Raw genomic sequence first — 21,617 nt, 5'->3', positions numbered from 1 at the left:
TGAAGAGTGTGCTTCTTCTTAGCTCAAGTAGATACATGAGACTAAATGGGCAGCTCCAGTCCAGAGGTGAGATGAGACGGCAGAGAGGGTCAGGAGCTGGTTGAATGGACACAGGAAATCAGGGGTGGAAAGGAGGAGTGCGCTGTCACAATATACGGAGAGCAATCAGGGTCACATAACAATGTATGTATAAATTTTTATATGAGAGACTACCTTGAATTGTAAACTTTCACTTAATGTATAACAATTTTAAAAAAAGACGATACTATACAACAGCAGTTCTCAAAAAAAAAAAAAAAAAAGGACAAAGGATATGAACAGGCATTTCACCAAAGACATTCAGACAGCTAAGACATACATGAGGAAATGCTCACAATCATCAGCCATTAGAGAAATGCAAATCAGAAGTACAACGAGATACCTTCTTACCCCAACAAGGCTAGCATTAATGCAAAAAACCACAAAATAATAAATGTTGGAGTGGTTGTGGAGAGACTGGAACACTTATACACTGCTGCTGTGAATGTAAAATTGTACAACCACCTTGGAAATCGATTTGGCGCTTCCTTACAAAGCAAGAAATATAAGTACCATACAATCCAGCAATCCCACTCCTTGGAATGTATCCTAGAGAATAAGTGCTGTCACTTGAATAGATATATGCACACCCATGTTAACTGTAGCATTGTTCACAACAGCAAAAAGATGGAAACAACCTAGGTGCCCATCAATGGAGGAATGGATAAACAAATTCTGGTATATTCACATAATTGAATACTACACAAACAATAAAGAACAACAATGAATCTGTGAAATGTCTCGTAACGTGGATGAATCTGGCAGGCATTATATTGAGTGAAATTAGTCAGTTGCAAAAGGTCAAATATTGTATGGACCACTATTATAAGAACTCATGAACAGGTTTAAACACAGAAAAGATTATTTGATGGTTACGAGGGTGGGGAGGGAAGGAGAGGGGTATTCACTAACTCGATAGTAGACAAGAATTATCTTAGGTGAAAGGAAGGACAACACACAGTATAGGGGAAGTCAGCACAACTGGACTAAACCAAAAGCTAAGAAGTTTCCTGAATACAATCAAAAACTTCGAGGGACAGAGTAGCAGGGGTGGGGGTCTGGGGACCATGGTTTCAGGGGACATTCAGGTCAACAGGCATAAGAAAGTTTATTAAGAAAACGTTCTGCATCTTATACTGGTGAGCGGCATCTGGGGTCTTAAAAGCCAGTGAGCGGCCATCTAAGATGCATCAATTTGTCCCAACCCATCTGGAGCATATGAGGCTGAAGAACACCAAAGACACAAGGGCAATATTAGCCCAAGAGAAAGAAAGGGCCACATAAACCAGAGACTCCATCAGCCTAAGGGCAGAAGAGCTAGATGGTGCCCAGCTACTACCAATGACCACCCTGATAAGGAACACAACAGTGAGTCCCTGATGGAGCAGGAGAAAAGTAAGGTGCAGAACTCAAATTCTTGTAAAAAGACCAAACTTAATAGTCTGACTGAGACTGGAGAGACCCTGGAAGACACGGCCCCCATACTCTCTGTTAGCCCAGAACTGAAACCATTCCCAAAGCCAACTCTTCAGACACAGATTAGACTGGACTGTAAGACATAAAATGATATTCGTGAACAGAGTGCTTCTTAGCTGAAGTAGATACATAAGACTAAATGGGCAGCTCCTGTCCGGAGGCGAGATAAGAAGGCAAAAAAGGGGCAGGATGTGGTTGAATGGACACGGGAAATCTGGGGTGGAAGGGAGGAGTGTGCTGTCACATTGTGGGGAGGGCAGCTAGGGTCACATAGCAATGTGTGTATGAATTTTTGTATACAAAACTGACTTGAACTGTAAACTTTCACTTAAAGCACAATTTTTTTAAAATTTTTTTCAAAAAAATCAAGGTGGTAATGATACAGGAATACACGGCCTAGTGGGACAGAATAGAAAGTTCTGAAATAGACCCAAGTATATGTGCAAATTTAACATGTAATAATGGTAGCATCTCAAATTACTGGAGCAAAGACAGACTTTTTAATAAATTGCAGTCGGGTAGTAAAGTAATAGCTTGTACTCAGAGAGTACTCGGTTAGTGACTTGGAAACAATAAAATTAGGTCAATAACACATATTATAAACAGGAATAAACTTCATACACAGGAATAAATCCCCAATGGACCAGAGATCTAAACGTAAAAAAGTGAAACTTTACAACTACTAGAAGAAAATGTGGATGAATTCCTCTTTAATCTTGAGTATAGAGGAAAAGCTTTCTAAGGACAACAAAAAATCCAGGTCCAATAAAAGAAAAGATTGATACATTTCACTGTGTTGAATGAAAAAAAACCCAAAACTTTCGCACTAGAAAAAAAAAAATGCTATACACAAAGCAAAACTAATACATATATCACAGGTATGAACTATATCCATAATAAAGAACTTCTCAGAATTGAAGGGAAAAGACCAAAGGTCCATTTTTAAAACAAATTAACAAAAAACCATGGACAAGTCACACACTCTCAAAAACATAAAATAGATCTTGAGCAGATAAATAAATGTCCAACCACACTCATAAGAGGAGGGTTATAAATTAAAACTACAATGAGATACCACTTCTCACCTATCAGATTGGCAAAAATTGAAAAAGTAAAGCAACACACTGTTGGCAAAACTGGGAAGAACTAAACACTCTCATATACTGTTGTAGAGAATTCAAATTCGTACATACAACCCTTATGAAGAGGAATTTAGCAATATCTATTATGTATATATATCAAAACTAAGTACGTGTCTCTTTTCACTTAATTTACCCTATTTATTTCTGTTATGGAAGCACTAGATAACTAAGACAACTGTCCATAATGGGAACCAGATTTCTTACTGTCAAGGGAGTTACAAACATGGAAAGAGAGAAGGCTAGATAGAGTGAATTCTGTGGAACTGATCTGAAATTCAGAAGTATCAGTACAAAATCATGGTTCCTAACAGATAGAAATACAGAAAAAGACATATGTGTGGATATGTACACATTCATGTTATTCACAGCAGCACTCTTTGAGATTGCAAAATATTGAAAATAACTTAAATACTCATACCTAGAAGAATGGCTGAATCAACGATGATACTATGCAGCTGTAAAACAGATGAGTAAAACCTTTGAACTGATACGGAATGATTTCTAGAAAATACACTTTAGAAAAAAAGGGAAATACAAAGAGCATCCCTAATATGCTAACCATTTATGTAAGAAAGGAAACAACAAAATTACGTGTATCTGCTAATTTGTGCAAAAGCAAACCTGAAAATATAAACCAGAACATAATGAAACTGGTTATCTACAGTACATGACTAGAAACAGGATAGTAGGAATAAGAGAGGGAGTGGCACTTATATACTTCTAACTTTTGGAACCATGTTACTGTTTCACAGACTGAAAATAGAAGCAATTTTTTTTTTAATCAGAAAGAATAGGGGAAAAGAAGGCAACTTAAAAAAAAAAAAGAACCCAAGTAACTTCTGAATAGAATATATGGGCCATATACCCTTCAGTCCAAAGACAAAGTAAAGTGTAAATAAATACTGAACTGCAGTTAGGAAGTCTGACCAACACTGCACCAAGGAGTATGATTTAGCAATTCTGAAGTTACTTTGTATATTATTGGACTGAGCAAACAAATAAGTATATTGTTGTCATGGATTGAATTATGTCCCCCCAAAAATGTGTGCATCAGTTTGGCTGGGCCATGATTCCCAGTATTGTGTGGTTGTCCTCCATTTTGTGATTGTAATTTTATGTTGAAGAGGATTAGGGTGTGATTGTAACACCTTTACTAAAGTCACATCCCTGATCCAATGTAAAATGAGCTTCCCTGGGGTGTGGCCTGCACCACCTTTTATCTTACAAAAGATAAAAGGAAAGAGAGTCGGGAAACCTCATACCACTAAGAAAGCAGTGCTGCCAGGAGCTGAGGGAGTCCTAGCCCAGGGGAAGACTGACGACAAGGACCTTCCTCCAGAGCCAACAAAGAAAGCCTTCCCCTGGAGTTGATACCCTAAATTTGGACTTCTAGCCTACTAGACTGTGAGAAGATAAATTTATCTCTGTTAAAGCCATCCTCTTGTGGTATTTCTGTTACAGAAGCACTAGATCACTAAGACAATTGTCCACAATGGGAACCAGATTTCTTACTGTCAGACAAAGGAGTTACAAACATGGAAAGAGAGAAGGCTAGATAGAGTGAATTTTGTGGAACTGATCTGAAATTGGAAGTATCAGTACAAAATCATGGTTTCTAACAGAAATACAGAAAAACACATACATGTGTGGATATGTATACATGCGTATCCCCACACAGATCTGCTGCCTAGTTCTGTCCACTAAGAAGGCCTAGACACAGCTAGAAAAAGCTTACACTGGCCAAAGCTGAGGCAAATTTGAAATAAGCGACTAAAAGATTATAACCCATTTAATAAGAGTCCATGAGTACATACGATAAGAAAGGAAGGAAAGGGAAGGAAGCGGAAGAAAAGGGAAAGAAGGGGAAGGGAGGAAGGGAGGAAGGTGAAGGAAAGCTCTTCCTTCCTTATAATACTTACAGTAGAATCTCAACTAACAAATGAAGGAGGAATAATAGAATTAGAAAATCACCATCTGGAAACCATAATCGCAGTGACTGTTTCAAATAAGACTCATCAACGCATACAAACACTAGTGGGTAAAAGTTTGATGAGAAACAGGTTATTTACATAGTAAATAATCATTAGTTATAAAATTAAAAATAGGAGCTTTACAATAAAGAAACACAGCAGATGCTACCTTAATCAGGTAACAGACGATAACATCATGAGTAACGGGACCAACAGACTACTAACATGATGCACTAAGAAGAACAAAACAGGGATCCAGAGCAGGATAGCAGTGTCAGCAGCTGCACACTCCAGTCCTCGCCCTCCCAGACACACAGACACACAGACACACACACAGACACAGACACACACACACACACACACACATAAAACAAGTGGAAACTGGCAGAATCAACAAAGTCAGAACTCTGGAAATCAGTCAAAGGGTTACAGCAACTAAGTGAATGCTGAACCAAAAAAAAGACAACATGAAAATAGTAGGAAAACTTTGGTTTCCTACCTGAATGTGCATCACATCTCCACTGCAGCCCCTACAACTTAAAGCAGCAGCCTACACTCCCAGAGAAGGACCATGGTCTTCTGAAAAGGGCAATGGCCCAAGATGTCAGAGCGAGCCTGGTCTCTGGCTGTAGATGGAGCAGAGCAAACTTTATAAGCAAATTACTGCATATGTCTGTTTTAACCTATCTGGTGACTGCCTGAAGAACTGAAGGAAGGTGATCATCTTTATTTGGCCCGTCTTGGAGCTCACTCAGGGTTAACGGTCAGCATGAAGCATTCTAGGGCTAAAACAATATGTAGCTGCCGGGGACTAAAGAGTGTCATTAAGACATACACTGAAAAAAGAGAGACCAGGGAGAGCTGCTTTTAGAAATTAAGACTTTCAAAAGCATCATGTATACAATGGAATTGAGAAAGCCACATGCATGTTCAGGGCAACACACATGCTCAGAAACTGTCAGAGAAGACCCTATGTATTCACCTCAGGCTGATATCTAGGCTCAGTGTAAGGCAGGATAAGTACGCAAAGAGGACCCTGGCACACAGCCAATTTGCAAAGAATGGGAGAGGAGGGTTTTTTTGTTTTTGTTTTTTTGGGTGGGAGGTTCCCCTGGTATTCAAGGAAATTCCCATCTGAACATTAGCTGAACACAAGCTAAGAAACAAGTCTTCAGTGACCACACGTATCCAGAAAAACAGAAGAAGTCACTAAACAGACAGATGACCACAACCTTCAACAGTTTTTAAAAACAAACAAACAAAAACAGCAAATGCTGGAAAAGGGGAAGAATCTGATTTTCAGAGTTATCACATTTTAACATCCAAATGTCGTGATTCAACAACAACAACAACAACAAAAATCACAAGGGATTAAAAAAAAACAGGAAGTGATGGCTCACTGAAAAGAACAAAATAAAAATGACAAAATCTGTCCCTATGAAAGCTTAGATCATGAATTTATTAGATAAAGACTTTAAAATAGTATTAAATATGCTGGTAGTGCAGTGGTTAAGAACTCGGCTGTTAACCAAAAGGTCAGCAATTTGAATCCACTGGCTGCTCCTTGGAAACTCTATGAGGTATTTCTACTCTGTCTTATAGGGCTGCTATGAGTCAGAATTGACTAAACAGCAATGGGTGAAAACAACAGTATTAAATATGCTCAAAGAGTTAAAATAAAACATGGACCAGGAACTACAGAATATCAGGAAATAAAACACTATTTAAATAAAAATAAAACAATAATATCAAAAAAAGATAAAAAATTTTAACAACCACACAGAAATAGAGGAAATGAAAAGTAATAAACTGAAACAAAAAATTCACTGGAGATATTCAGCAGCAGATCTGATCTGAGCTGGCTGAAGAAGAATCCAGGATCTTGAAGATAGAAATGTTGAAATTATCAAGTCAGAGGAGAAAAAAGAAAAAGGAAATGAAGAAAAGTAAACAGAGCCTAAGGGACTTGTGAGACACCATCAAGTAGACCAACATACACATTATGAGAGTCCCAGGAGGAGAAGAGAGAAAGAGGCAGAAATATTTGAAGAAATAATGGCCATAAACTTCCCAAATTTGATGAAAGACATGAATCTATACATCCAAGACACCCAACTAACTCCAAGTAAATAAACCCAACATAATCCACACCAAAATACTTCATAATCAAACTCTGTAAAACCAAAGATAACCTAGAAAGCAGCAAGAGAGAAGTGAATTGTCATATACAAGGGATCCTCAGTAAGATGAAATGCCGATTTCTCCTCAGAAGCCATGGAGACCAGAAGGCAGTATGATGGACACACTTAAAGTGCTGAAAGAAAAGAACTGTCAACCAAGAATTCTATATCCAGCAAATGGTCCTTCAAAAATGAATATGAAATTAAGATAATCCCAGATAAACAAAAGCTGAAGGAGCTCATTAGCACAACACCTACCCTACAAGAAATGTTAAAATGGTTTTTCAGGTTGAAAAGAAAGGACACTAAACAATAACCCAAAGCCAAACAAAAAAAAAATTTTCAGTAAAGGTAATTTCATGGGTAAATAAAGGGTCAGTTTTATGGTTATTTTCTGTGTTGTAACTCCAGTTGTATTTCCTACATGATTTAAAAGAAAAATGCATAAAAATAATTATAAACTCATGTTACTAAGCACACAATGTATAAAGATGTAATTTGTGACAACATTACCATGATGGGGGAGTGGAACAATATAAGAACAGTTTTTCTACGTAATTGAATTTGTTATCAATTTAAAAGAGGTTGATAGAAGCTTAGCACATTAAATACAAACCCCATGGTAACTACAAAAAGAAAAATCTAAAATATATACACACAAAGGAAAACAGAAGGGAATCAAAATGGTTCACTACATAAAGTCAACTATACACAAAAGTAGGGAGTATTGGAAGAAATGAAGAAGAAAAATGTAGAACAAAAAAGGTATGAGACACACAGAAAACAAATAGCAAAATGTCAGAAATAAGTCCTTCCTTACTGGTAATTACCTTGAATTTAAATAGAGTAAACTCTCCAAACAAAAGACAGAGATTGGCAGTTGGATAAGAAAGCATAATCCAACTATATGCTATCTACAGAAGACCCATTTTACATCCAAAGACACAGTAAGTTGAAGGTAAAAGAACAAATATATATTTGTTTAATTAATTTATTCATTCATTCATTCCAGGCAAACAGAAGTCAAAAGAGAGCAGAGGTGGCTTTATTAATATAAGACAAATACTTTAACCCTTTTGTTACCAAATTTTAATTTTTAAAACTTTTTTTTTGGGGGGGGGGGCGGTGAAGAGAAAGACAGTACACAATACTGGGAAAGTCAGCACAACTTAACCAAGGCAAAGTCATAGCTTCATAGACACATCCAAACTCCCTGATGGACTAAGCTACTGCACTGAGGGCTGGGGACCGTGGTCTCAGGGGACATCTAGCTCAACTGGCATAATGTAGTTTACAAAGAAAACGTTTTACATCCAACTGTCATGAGTGGTGTCTGGGGTCTTAAAGAAAAGCTTATGAGCAGCCATCTAAGATGCATCTACTGGTCCCACCCCATCTGGAGTAAAAGAGAATGAAGAAAAACCAAAGACACAAGGGAAAGATTAGTCCAAAGAACTAACCACAACTACCACATCCTCCACCAAACTGAGCCTAAAACAACTAAACGGTGTCTGGCTACTACCACCAACTGCTCTGACACGGATCACAATAGAGGGCCCTGGACAGAGCAGGAGAAAATACAGACGAAATTTAAATTCACACACACAAAAAAGACCAGACTTAATGGTCTGACAGGGACTGGAGAAACCCTGAGAGTATGGCCCCTAGACACCATTTTGATTCAGTACTGAAGACACTCTTGAAGCTCACCCTTCGGCTAAAGATTAGACAGGTCTATAAAACAAACAAGAAGCCCTGGTGGTTAAGAGCTCAGCTGCGAACCAAAAGGTCAGCAGTGAACCAGAAGGTCAGCAGTTCGAATCTACCAGTCACTCCTTAGAAACCCTATGGGGCAGTTCTACTCTGTCCTATAGGGTCACTATGAGTCAGAATCGACTCGACAGCAACAGGTTTGTTTGTTTTTTTAATATATAAAACAATGACACACGTGAGGAATGTACTCCGTGGCTCAATCATGTATACGAGACTAAATGGATACACCAGCCCAAAAGCAAAGACAAGAAGGCAGTAAAGGACAGGAAAACTGGACGAATGGAAATGGGGAATGGGGGGGGGGGGATGTTGACACAGGGTTGGCAACCAATGTCACAAAACAATCTGTGTATTAACTGTTTAATGAAAAACTAATTTTCTCTGTAAACTTTCACCTAAAGCACAACAACAAAAATTTTTTTTTGATGGCATGTGTTTTCAGTATTGGAATGCATGCTTATTAAATGAGCGTGTTTAAATTTCTAGTTGGTAATATGGATTTTGAGAAATATGATTTGGTAATATAAGTTACAAAAAGGTAAGTGGCATTCTGGTGCCAACAATCTGTGGTACGACAATGTAAGAACAAAATAGAGAATTCGTTGCAGGTGCCTCTCCATTAGGTTACATGGGAAACCTCTGGTTTTCCAAACCTGACACAGAAAAAGCAAAACAAACCCATCAATGCTTCTTAACTATCACACAGGAAAGCCACAGTTATGCTTGCAAGCCTTATCTCAAAGAAATAAAGGGAAAATAGGCAAAAGTTTATAAAACTAACATATCCAGGAAGCATCACCTAATGAATGCACAACCTACACTATGTTAGGTCACAAAATAAGTTTCAATAAATTTTAAAAGATGGAAAGCATAAGAAGTATCTTCTTCAAGCACAATGGAATGAAACTAGAAATTAATATCAGAAAGGAAACTGGAAAATTAAATAATCTGTGCGTATTAAACAATACACTATTAAACTACCAATGTGTCAAAGAAAAAAATTACAAGGGAAATTAGAAGATACTTACCAACTCATTGCCATCAAGTCGATTCCAACTCAGAAGAATTAAAATGAAAGCAACAAAACCCGTTGCTGTCAAGTGGATTCCGACTCATAGTGACCCCTCTACAGGACAGAGTAGAACTGTCCCGTAGGGTTTCCAAGACAGTGTATCAAAATGTATGGGATGTAGTGAAGGCAGTGGTAAAAGGGGAATTTATAGCTGTAAATACCTACGTTTAAAAAAAAAAAAAATCAAATCAATAACCTAACTTTAAAACTTGAGGAATTAAGAAGGCGAGAAAAAAAGAGCAAACTAAGTCCAAAACTACCTTAAAAAAGGAAACAGTAAAGATTAGAAAACAGATAAATGAAATACAGAAGAGAAAAACAACAGAGCGAATCAACAAAAACAAAAGTTGGTTGTTTAAAAAGATCAATAAAATCAGGAAAGCTTTAGATAGACTAGCAAAGAAAAAAGGAAAGAAGGTACAAAAACTAAAATCAGAAAAAAATGTGAGGACATTCAATCTTACAGAGATTAAAAGGATTATAACAATACTATGAACAATTGTACACCAACAAACTAGATAACCTAAATGAAATGGACAAATTCCTATAAACACATAAACTACCCAAACTGACTCAAGAAGAAATAAAAAACCTCAACAGACCTGTAACAAAGAGATCGAATCAATAATCAAAAAACCTCCCAGCAAAGAAAAGTACAGATGGTTTTGCTGTTGAATTCTACCAAACATTTATAGAATTAACACCAATCCAAAAAACAGAAGTGGGGGGATACTTCCTAACACATTCTATGAGGCCAGCACTACCCTGACACCAAAATCAGAAAAAGATACCACAAAGGAAGAAAACTACAGATCAATATCCTTTATGAATACTGATGCAAAAATCATCAACAAAATACTAGCAAACTGAATAAAACAGCATATTAAAAGAATTATATACCTCGACCAAGTGGGATTCATCCTAGGAATGCAAGAGTGGTTCAACATAAGAAAATCAATCAAAGTAATATACCATATTAATGAAACTGAAGGAAAAGAACCACGTCATCTCAATTGATGCACTAAAGGCATCTGACAAAATCCAACACACCTTTCATGATTAAAAAACACTCAGCAAATTAAGAACAGAAGAAAAATTCCTCAATATGATAAAGAGCATTTATGAAAAACCCACAGCTAACATCATACTCAATGGTGAAAGACTGAACGCTTTCCCCCTACGATCAGAAATAAGCCAAGGATGTCTGCTTTCACCACTGCTATTCAACATTGTACTGGAAGTTCTAGCAAGAGCAGTTGGGCAAAAAAAAGAAATAAAAGGCATCCAAGTCAGAAAGGAAGAAATAAAACAATGTTTATTCACAGATGACATGATCCTATATATATAAAAAATCTAAAAGAATATACAAGAAAGCTACAAGAGATAATAAATGAATTCAGCAAAGTTACAGGGTACAAGATCAACACAAAAAAAATCAGTTGAGTTTCAATATACTAGCAATGAATGATTTAAAAGGGAAATTAATAAGACAATTCCATTTACAATAGAACCTAAAAGAATAAAATGCGTAGAAATAAATTTAATCAAGGAGGTAAAAGACTTATACACTGAAATCAATAAAACATTACTGAAAGAAATTAAAGGAGATGTAAATATGTGGAAAGATATCCTGTGTTCATGGATTAGACTTAATGGTGCTAAGATGTCAATATTACCCAAAAAGATCCACAGATTCAAAGCAATCCCTGGAAAAACTTCAACAGCTTTTTTGGCAGAAATGGAAAAGTTAATTCTCAAATGCATATGGAATTGCAAAAGACCCTAATCAGTCAAAGCAATATTGAAAACTTAAGAACAAAGTATGAGGACTCACACTTTCAAATTTCAAAGTTACTCTAAAGCTATAGTAATCAAAATAACGTGGTACTAGTATAAGGACATATAATCCAATGGAATAGAATTGAGAGTCCAGAAATAAACCCATACATGTATGGCCAAATGATTTTCAACAAGGTATCAAGTCCGTTCAATGGGAAAAGAATAGTGTCTTTACCAATGGTGCTGGGAAAACTGGATCTCCATATACAAAATAATAAAGCTGGTCCATTATGTCACACCATATACAAAAATCAACCTGAAATGGATCAATAACCTAAATATATGAGCTAAAATGCTAAAACTCTTAGAAGAAAACATAGGAGTAAAGCTTCAAGGCCTTGTTTTTGACAACAGATTCTTAGATACAACACCAAAAGCATGAGCAACAAAAGAAAAAATAACTTGAACTTCATCAAAATTAAAACTTTTTAGGATTGGCGGCAAGCAGAGTCCAAGTTGGCTGAGGCCTGATTACGGGGCTTTGCTGAAAATGGACAGCACAATTCCCTATGATGACTACCTGGTGGTTTTCCTCCTTGCCTATGAGAACCTTCCAGCACAGAATCCTCCTCATGAGAGGGCAGATCATCCAAACTACAATGAGTTGACCCAGCTGCTGCCTCAAATCATCACATTAAAGAAGCTGCATGGAGCTCAGTTGGATTTAAAATCTGAGGAGGAAAGGCTTCCTGACTAGGCATAGTAGCCTCCCAGGTGATTCCTGACTGTGATGCACATCGAGCAGGATTTCAGGAAGGGAACCAAGTCCTACTGTGAATGATGTGGCTGTCCAAGATACTGAGCATGTAAACCCCATTGTGTCTGCGTAGTATGATTAAGAATGTTTCTGATGAAACTTGTATGAACTTCCTGTTCGTAGGTTCCATAAAGGTAACCTTCCCTCTCACCCTCGCTGAGTACTCTTGGTGGCAGCAGCCCCAAATGTTTCCTTTCCTTGCACAATGAAATAAACGTGCCTTCCTGATCTCCCACCTCAGTCTCTCGTTTATTGGCTGAGACGAGTTGCACTGAGCAAAACCTGGGGTTTCCACCTGGCAACATTTCCAGTGAGCCAGCCAGTAGTCATCTGCTCGTTCTAGAGACGGATTGGACAATAGACCAGCCCCAATGTCTGGTGTCACCAGGAGATTTCTCCCAGAGACTGTGGACAAGCCCTGGAAGCTGATCCACCTTGGACTCAACAGTAACTCTGTGGGAGACACAAAACATATCTGGATTATTCGATTTAAGTAGCAGGGTGATTCCTAGATAAGGCCTTAGAAGAGTCCCAAGAAGCGGGAGGAACTGATCATTGAGGGCATTAAAGGCTCTAAGCATCTGGGGTTATTTGGTAAATAACAGGGTAATTCCTAGTTAAGGCCTTAGAAGAGTCCCAAGAAGCGGGAAGAATTGACTGTTGAGGGCATTAAAGACTCTAGGTATCTGTTCTTAAGGTGGTATACCAAATTGAGTTGTGTGAGTGTGTGAGATGCGTGTGTCTGGAGAATGGAGAACATTCAAGGGATCCCCGATTGCAGCCCCTTAGGATGCATCCTTAAGAACTGGAAATATTTCAGGCCAAGCCCCATGAAAAAAAAAAAATTTTTCCTTTGCAACACTACCTGGCCACAATATAAACTGGCAGATGGAGAGGAAAGGCCAGAGAACCGGTCCCTAAATTATGATACCATCCTTCAGTTAGATGTTTTCTGTAGTTGTGAGGGAAAGTGGCATGAAAAGTATTATGTGGAAGCCTTTATGACTCTGTATCAGGACAAGGGATTGCAGAAGAAATATAAAATTCTAGTCTAGAAGAGGGCTGACAGATTATGACCATCAGTCCTCCCCTCTGACCTCAAGAAAGAATCTTTGTTGCCCCTGCCTTCCACTTCGGCACCTGGACCACCCCCTCCCTATGCCCTGCCTATACCCAACAGAGCTGCCGCATCAGTGACAGCCTCCACTGTTAAGCTCCCCTCAATCTTTGTACACCCCTCCCAAACCCCTCCACCCCAGCGCCAGACTCACCGCCCCATATGCGGAGCAAAATGGCTTTTGGGTGCCCCAATTCGGTGACTAGAGAGAACAAAAGTAACATGAAGGCAACTGATTCTCGGGAGAGCCACAGCACAGCCAAGCGAGAGACATGCACCCCCTCTGACAAGTCCCAGCAGGAGACACCGGCATGATCTGGGTCCACCAACCTTTCTCAATAAGTGATCTCTATAACTGGAAAAACCATTGCCCTGGGTATTGGGAAGATCCTAAGAGAATGCAGGATGTTTTTGCCTTCATCTTCCGCACTCTTAACCCTAATTGGACAGACTGTCAAGTGCTGCCAGATGTGCTCCTGACCACAGATGAAAAGTGCATGGCCCTAGAAAAGGCAAGGGCCAAGGCCGACAGGTGCCACAAAGTGCAGGCAGTAAATAAGCCAGGGGCAGAGACTTTCCCCACGGGGGACCCTGGCTGGGATCAGATTACGGTCAAGGGACAGACCTGTCTTGTTTATTATTGTTGTTCTTAGGTGTCATCAAGTCAGTTTCAACTCATAGCAACCCTATAGGACAGAGCAGAACTGCCCCACAGGGGTTCCAATAGGGAGTGCCTTTTAGAAGGGTTGAAGAAAGGGGTGCCTAAACAAAAAAACCTTAGCAAAATATATGGGATCAAACAAGAACCAATCGAAGATTTCTCTAAGTTTCTGAAGAATTTATGAGGCTTTCAGACAGTTCAGACACAGACCCTGGGACTCCTGAAAAGGCTTGTATGGTGATTATGATTTTCATCAGGCAGAGTGCCCCGGACATACAGAGAAAACTCCAGAAACTAGAGGGAGGTGTGAAGTTGGGGATCTCACAGCTTGCTGAGCTTGCCTACCAGGTATATTCCAGTCAGGACTGGAAACAGGAAAACGGAAACATCACCTAACAGAAGAGACAGGCCGGATTCCTGGCCACTGCCTTGTGGGGAAGTGACCCATCTCCCGGTGGCCCAAGAAGAGGAGGGCCCCTGAGGAGAGTTAAGTGAGAAGCCTCGAACCCTGAGACCAGTGCGCCTTGTGCGAGGAGAGAGGACACAGGAAGACAGAATGCCCTAAATTCCTACCCAGATGCAGAAAGAGCCTGGGTCTGCCCAGTGCCCCATGATGCCAGTGGGGGAAGACTCAGACTGAGGAGGACCGGAGGTGAGTCCCCACCTGAGCCTCTGGTTATAACAAAGGTAGGGGGGGATCTGTATGGTTTCTAGTGGACACAAGAGAAACACACTCTTTCCTGACACAGAAAAAGATGGCCCCAATAAAGCAAACTGTCAGTCGTGGGAGTCTCGGGTAAGAGGGAGAACCCTCCCTTCCTCCAACCTCAAACCTGTTCTCAACACATTCTTTTCTCTACATGCCTGACAGTCCCATTCCCTTGCTGTTAAGAGACCTGTGCAAACTGCAAGCTAAAATTTCTTTTGATAAAGGGATCATGCAGATGTAAGTACCACCAGAGAATGGATGGCCGACTGCAGATGGCCCTTACGGCTGAGTCACCCACCAATTATAGCACAGAAGGATCGGTAGGGCCAGATATCAAGGACACAGTGGTCCCATGGGTATGGGCCAATAAGGTGTCAGGATGCACCAAAAACATTCCCCCGGTGGTGATCGAGCTCCTACCTGGCCTAGTACCCCCTTCCCCCTGACTTAAGCAACACCCTATCCAAGTGGATGCCCAAGAGGCTCTGGGAGAAATCATTATCAGGTATCTTGATCACGGGCTCCTGAGGGCGTGCTAGTCACAGTTCAATACTCCCATCCTGCCTGTAAAGAAGAAGAATGGGGAATATCAATTTGTCCAGGATCTGTGAGCAGCCAATAAGGTAACCGTGACTGTCTACTCAGTGGTCCCCAGCCCTTATACCCTGTTATCAATCTTGTTGCCCAATTTTTCCAGATTCACTGTACTGGATCTGAAGGATGCATTCTTCTGCATCCGAATGGAAGAAAAAAGCCAGGAAATCTTCACTTTCGAATGGGAGCACCAAGACAATGGACAAAAGCAACAACTCTGCTAGCATGTACTTCTCCAGGGGTTTAAAAACAGCCCCACTCTTTTCAGGTCCACCCTAGCTAAGGAACTGAGAAAACTGACCCTGACCAATGGTATACCCCTCCAGTATGTGATGATTTACTCATCGCCAGCTGTAGTGAGTACGACTGCCTCCACAATACCATAGAGGTTTTGAAGTTTCTACAAAATGCAGGGTATTGGGTCTCAGAAGAAAAGCTCAAGTCAACCAAAAGGAGGTGATTTATCTGGGTTTTAAAATCAGACAGGAAGAATGAGAACTCCTCCCCGCCTGAAAAGATGCTATCTGCAGATTGCAGATTGGGAGCCCCTACCAACTGGAGACAGCGCCGAGGTTTTTTGGGAATGGCTAGTTTTTGCCACATCTAGATCCCAAATTTTGGATTTATTGCCAAGCCTTTATGCCAAGCCTTAGAGGGAAAAGACACAGACCCCTTAGAATGGACCGGGAAGGAGCAACAGGCTTTTGATACCATTAAAACAAAGTCGATAGAGGTCCCAGCCTTAGGACTACCCGATACGAATAAACCTTTTGACCTATTTGTATATGAGTCAGCCAGAGTGGCAGCCAGGGTACTGATCCAGACTCTTGGGACTTGGAAGCATACTTCTCAAAGCAGCTAGACGTAGTCAACGGAGAATGGCCAGTGTGCCTTCAGGCAGTAGTGGCAGCAGCATTAATCATCAAGGAAGCTGAGAAACTCACCCTTGGCCAACCTGTCTAGGTGACCATGCCCCACTCGGTTCTGACCAACTTAGAGCAGAGAGGGTCACACTGGATCTCCCCAGGGCGAATGGCCCAGTACCGAGCGGTGCTGTTAGACGACCCAGCCATCACCCTACAAGAAATCGTCGGTTTAAACCCGGCCACCCTACTGCCCACCTTGCCAAAGCAAGAAAAGGAAAATGTGTAAAGACCATTGATCTGGTGTATGTCTCACTGACCAGCCACTCCAAAACCCAGACCTTGAACTGTTCACTGATGGAAGCAGTTAAGTACAACAAGGAGAAAGGAAAGCTGGATATGTGGTGGTCACTTCAGAGGAGGTTCTAGAGGCTAATGTGCTTCCCCCAGGTACCTCTGCCCAAAAGGCCTAGCTCATTAGCACGCTGCAGGCCCTCAGAATTACCAAAGGTAAGCAAGCAACTATTTATACTGATTCCAAGCACATATTTGGAGTATTGCATGCACACAGGGCAATATGGAAGGAAAGAGGGCTCCTAACAGCAGGCGGTAAGGACATTAAATATTCTCAAGAGATCTTGCAACTTTTACAAGCCAATCTCTTATCCACACAAGTAGCAGTAGTACACTGTAGAGGGCATCAGAAAACGGGACACTACGGTGGTCAAGGGTAATTACAAAGTAGATGCAGCAGCAAAGAAAGCTACAATCCAGCAGAAACCTATCTTAGTAACCCAGCTAATTCCCCATTTAAGTTACTGCCACCTGACCTCCACCTGGACTATTCCCAACAAAATAAAGACATTGCCAAGACCGGGGGGTGGGGGGGGCACACTCTAAACAAAGATAGATAGCTGTACAACCCCCATGGAAAGATATTTATTCCATCAAACCTCAGGCACCCTACCCTACAGAGAGCCCACCAGTCCGCCCATTATGCACACGATGGACCATATGATTGGGTTAAGAGACATTTAATTGGACCAAAGGTCCACGCTGCTATTTCAGCAGTGTTAAAGAGCTGCCCCACTTGCACGAAAAATAATCCCAATACCACTGCTGAAGCACCCCCAGCGGTTCAGTGAACTGGGGAAATGCCTAAAGACAACTGCCAGGTGGATTTCACTGAGATGCCTCAAGCTCCCAGGAATTACAAATAATTTGCTAGTCTTTATCAACACCTTCACCAACTGGGTTGAAGCTTTTCCTTGCAGGACTGAAAAGGCCACCGAGGTTCTGAAGTACCTCCTGAACGAAATCATCCCTCGATTCGGGCTTCCCATCTCCACTGGCAGCGACAATGGGCCCATTTTGTGGCCTTGGTGGTGCAGTCAGTGGAAAACACCCTGGACATTAATTGGAACTTACACACAGCCTGGAGACCCCAATCCAGTGGTAAAGTAAAGCTGGCTAACCAGACTCTGATCAGACACCTAGCAAAGCTGTGCCAAGAGACCAAGCTGGTATGGACAAAGGCACGGTCTACGGCCCTCTTAAGAGTTTAGTCTGCCCCAGAGGCAAACTAAAACTTAGTCCATTTGAGCTATTATATGGGCGCCATTTATTAGGGAACCCCAATATGACCAACGTAGCTTGCCTCAATAATGACCAACCTCCCTCCCTCCACAGGATTGGAGATGTTCAAGTTACTAAACACTTGCAGTCTCTTTGGGTGACTCTGTCTTCTCTCCACAGATACGCTCACCTGAGGAGCCCACTTGAGCCAGAGGTGCCCCTCCATCCATTCCAGCCTGGTGACTGGGCCCTTCTCAAGGCGTGGAAACCCAACCCCTTTCAGCAGAAGTGGACTGGCCCCTTTGAAGTCCTCCTGGCTACCCCAACAGCTGTCAAACCCAACGGGCTCAAAGCTTAAGTCCACCGTACTCTAAAGAAAACCACCCCACCGGATGTCAAGGGACAAACTCGTTAGAACTGTTAGAACTGGACTTGTGAGCCAGTTGAGGATCTTAAGTACTTGTTTTCTCAACACTCTCCTACATAGGTAACATCCCCCAAAGACTGTTAACACTGCTAATAACCTTGGTGTTAGTACTCTGTCTCCTATACCTGTATACTCGACTTGAACAGGTTAGATTGCTGTAGACCTTTGAGTGAGCAGAATCAACCATGAACAGGGTGTTGTGGTTATTCCTAGGAGTCACCCTATGTGTAAATGCTGGATGGGATTTCAATGCTCTTAACAGGTTACACCAGGCAGTTGTAAACCATACAGCACGGGCTAACAACTGCTGGATTTGTTCACACTCCCCTTCGCATATAGGGCAAATGTTACTCATAATCCCTGTACCCCTCCATCCAACTTACTGGCTAAAAGAAAAGGGGGCGCAATTAAATAAACAAAAACAAAACCTTAGACAGAGTCCAATATACCACTGGGAGGTCTGACTATCCAGCAGTTTGGAGCATACAGTGCCATGTTCCCCGTAATACCTCAACATTAGGTCTGTGGCCATGGTGCAGTACTACCTGGGTCTATGCTAACCAAACATGGACTAAATTCAATACTAACATCTCTTTTGAATGGGACAGCACTAGCACAGTTATGTTAGAAAAATTAGGGCACAATGTAACCAATCAAAGCATTGTAAAAGCAGTCTTCCAATCTCCCCCTAGAGCCTACTCATTAAGACATCAAGAACTTTATTGGTTGTGTGGGCATTCAGCCTATAAGACATGGCCAGCTAATCATACTGGTACATGTACGCTGGTCTGGATATGGACAGGAGGCATACATTTACTCCCCCTAAAAGAGATTCTATATTCCACAGGAGCATCCATAGTTTTAAAAAAGAAACTATAGTTATTACTAAGAATGCTTGGGAAAAGGCACAGAGGGTGCTACTCCCAATGCTTGGGGTTGAGAAAAAGTATGATGACATTAAATCCTGTACCAGTTCATTAAAAATGTATCTCTGTCACTTGAGACAGTAGCCAGTACCACCAAAAGCTTGACCCAGACGTTGCAGTCTAAAGTAGACTCCACTGAAACCATGATTCTACAAAATCAGGTTGCCTTAGATCTAATGTCAGCTTCTTACAGAGGAGTCTGTATATATATATATATATATGTATATATATATATATATCAGTGCTAGCTGCTGTTCTTTAGTCAGTGCATCTGACAGACCGAAAAGGATCAAGAAAAGTTGAGTTCATTAGTTAGACAACCACGAGATCGTGCGATTGCCGAACAATTAATGATGCCTTCAGGTCCTGATTTTAGCTGGCTGACATCATGGTTACCCAACCCAGTATAGTTAAAATCATTGGTTGCTTTTATAGTATTAATACTGATCACAGGTATACGCTCCTGCTGTTGCATGCAATGTATCCCTGCCTGCATATCCTGATTAAAAAGGCCAACTGTTCAAGCCTATGTCCAATACTTGCCACACACCCCCAAGAACACGCCAAACTATTCCAAGTCAGGCTATATAGTTCAGAATGGACACTGGTCCTGAATGAGGGACCAATGAGGGAATAAGACAGAGGTCCTCACGCTGTGGAAAACTCCAGTGCCTCAAGCAGCTGGCTTGGAACGCCACACCCTGTATGCAGCTTTACATTAACATCCTGGTTCTCTTGCTTGACATACCCCATAGCTTTACATTAACATTCTGGCTCCCCTTTCCTTAAGTAGTGCACGGAAACCAGTTTAGGCGCCATGTTGACATTCTGGAAAAACTTTTAGCTCATAAGTACCTCATACATAGTGACTTCCCTGCCTATGGGTGGAGTTTAACCGCCATTTTCTGAACATGCGATGCATGAAGTTATATGTAAACCCTATTGCTCCTGCGTAGTACGAGTAAGAATGTTGCTGATGTAACTAACTTGTATGAACTTCCAGCTTGTAAACCCCATAAAAGTAACCTTCCTCTCACCCTCGCTGAGCAGTCTTGGCAGCAGCCAAGAAATAAAAGCACCTTTCTGATCTCCCACGTCAGTCTCTCGTTTATTGGCTGAGAGGAGTCACGCGGCGCAAAACCTGGTGTTTCCAGCGGGCAACAAGCACAGCAAGGCTGTTGAGATCCTGAAGACATCCTGTGAAATCAGCATGCACATCTGCTTCTTTCCCTACAATTATCATTGCCAAAAAGGGAGGACTGTGCACTAGAGAGTTGCAGTCCACAGCCTTCCAAGTGCAATCTGCCCGGACAGGCTGGCTAGGCCCCAGGGAAGCTACTTGGGAAAATTCTACTCACAGCTTCTTCCTGGAATAGTAGAGTGGGAGGGTAGGGAGACAGTGAGGCCCTCCACTGAGCCAGCTAGTCAGCTGCATTATCCAAACTCTACTATACTTTTAGTTACTTAGTTTTCTAGGTAACTTCACTCCCTGAAAGGAGGAGAAGGATGATGATGTTTAGGTATAACCTAGCATGTAGGGAACCCTGCTAAAAAAGGCAACCAACATTTATTGAATACCATGCGCCAGACACTTACACATATGCCATATCATTTTGATTAGAATATAGAAATTAGTAGAAAAAGAATCCTGGGAGCATTCCATCTAATTTGACTGGCCATCTCATCCCATCCTTGTACTATAAAAGAGGTCTCATATACTTCAGAGACAATCCAGTAGGAGAGCTTGCTTTTCCCCCTTTTTCTTCCTATCCACTCCCCCAAAAAAATAAATCGCAATGCTGAGGGTTTAAAAACAAAAAAAAATTCACACATCAAAGGACTTTATCAAGAGAACAAACACATGACCTACAGAATGGGAGAAAATATTTGGTAACCATATATCTGATAAGGGTTTAATATCCAAAAAATACATAAAGAACTCCTAGAACTCAACAACAAAAGGGTAGACAATGCAATTTTAAAATGGGCAAAGGATCTGAATAGACATTTCTCCAAAAAAGATACACAAATGGCCATTAAGCACGTGAAAAGATGCTCAATGTCATTAGTCATTAGGGAAATGCAAATCAAAACCACAATGAGACACCACTTCACACCCACTAGGATGCCTATTCTTTAAATTAAAAAATTAAAAAAACAGAAAATAACAAGTATTAGAGAGGATATGAATTGGAACTCTCATATTGCTGGTGAGAATGTAAAATGGTACAGCCACTGTGGAAAACAGTTTGGCAGTTCCTCAAAAAGCTAAACACAGAATTACCATATGAACCAGCAATTCCACTCCTCTGTATATACCCAAAAGACTTGAACACAGGGACTCAAACAGATACTTGTACGCCAACGTTCACTGCAGCATTATTCACAATAGCCAAAAGGTGCAAATAATCCAAATGTCCATCAATCTATCAGTGAATAAACAAAAGATGGTATACAC

At 40.9% G+C, this 21,617-nt stretch overlaps 1 protein-coding gene and 1 pseudogene across 3 annotated transcripts in view; one reads left to right on the top strand and one right to left on the bottom strand.

The window, feature by feature from the left end:
• GSK3B (glycogen synthase kinase 3 beta) overlaps positions 1 to 21,617 on the bottom strand; it is a 301,800-nt gene that overhangs the window by 180,761 nt on the left and 99,422 nt on the right. The gene's annotated exons all lie outside the window — the stretch shown is intronic.
• Positions 10,746 to 21,078, top strand: LOC101349612 (PDZ domain-containing protein 11-like; annotated as a pseudogene).

The sequence above is a fragment of the Trichechus manatus genome, unplaced genomic scaffold, assembly GCF_000243295.1.
Source record: "Trichechus manatus latirostris isolate Lorelei unplaced genomic scaffold, TriManLat1.0 scaffold00026, whole genome shotgun sequence".
Lineage (NCBI taxonomy): Eukaryota > Metazoa > Chordata > Mammalia > Sirenia > Trichechidae > Trichechus > Trichechus manatus.
Note: the sequence above shows the minus strand (reverse complement) of the source record. Positions and strands in the feature narration are given on the sequence as shown.